The sequence below is a fragment of the Bufo bufo genome, chromosome 1 (assembly GCF_905171765.1).
Source record: "Bufo bufo chromosome 1, aBufBuf1.1, whole genome shotgun sequence".
NCBI classification, from domain to species: Eukaryota; Metazoa; Chordata; class Amphibia; order Anura; family Bufonidae; genus Bufo; species Bufo bufo.
The window spans coordinates 146651773-146652722 of record NC_053389.1 but is presented as its reverse complement, the minus strand read 5'-3'; the positions used below and the strand labels follow the sequence as shown (position 1 = coordinate 146652722).

Genomic DNA, 950 nt, shown 5'->3' with positions numbered 1-950 from the left:
CTGGTTACCTGCTTTCTGGAGCTGACTAGTGATGTCACGAACATAAAATTTTCCGTTCGCGAACGGCGAACGCTAATTTTCTCAAATGTTCGCGAACGTGCGAACCGCATCTTTCTGGCCACAATAGTGATTGAAAAGTTGTTTTAAGGGGACTTACACCTGGACTGTGGCATGCCGGAGGAGGATGAGCGTTCAGTAACGCGGCCCAAAAATACCCAGCTCTGCAGAGGCTGTCCTCTTTTTTTTTAATTAAAAAAAATCTGTTCTTAACAGTTTAATCTCTGTTACGTCCCCTATCAGGGGCCGCTGTATGGAATAGATTTTAGGAACCGGTAGATGGAAAAAGATGCTTGGTCGGTCCTCTCACTTCCAATTTGGGCCACTGCGCGTACAGCTTGCAATCTAATGTGCCACCAGATATGAGTGGTATGTTTAGTACTATTCCTATCAGTTTAATCCCTGTTACGTCCCCTATCAGGGGACATGTATGTAATAGATTTTATGAACCGGGAGATGGGAAAAGATACTTGGTCGGTCCTCTCACTTCCAATTTGGGGCACTGCGCGTACGGCTTGCAATCTAATGTGCCACCAGATATGAGTGGTATGTTTAGTACTATTCTTATCAGTTTAATCCCTGTTACGTCCCCTATCAGGGGACGTGTATGTAATAGATTTTACGAACCGGGAGATGGGAAAAGATGCTTGGTCGGTCCTCTCACTTCCAATTTGAGGCACTGCGCGTACGGCTTGCAATCTAATGTGCCACCAGATATGAGTGGTATGTTTAGTACTATTCTTATCAATTTAATCCCTGTTACGTCCCCTATCAGGGGATGTTTATGTAATAGATTTTACGAACCGGGAGATGGGAAAAGATGCTTGGTCTGTCCTTTCACTTCCAATGTGGGGCACTGCGCGTACGGCTTGCAATCTAATGTGCCACCAGAT

General features: G+C 45.2%; 1 pseudogene; it reads left to right on the top strand.

The window, feature by feature from the left end:
- The first annotated feature begins 233 nt into the window (after nt 1-233).
- Nucleotides 234-407, top strand: LOC120987380 (annotated as a pseudogene).
- Nucleotides 408-950: the final 543 nt, after the last annotated feature.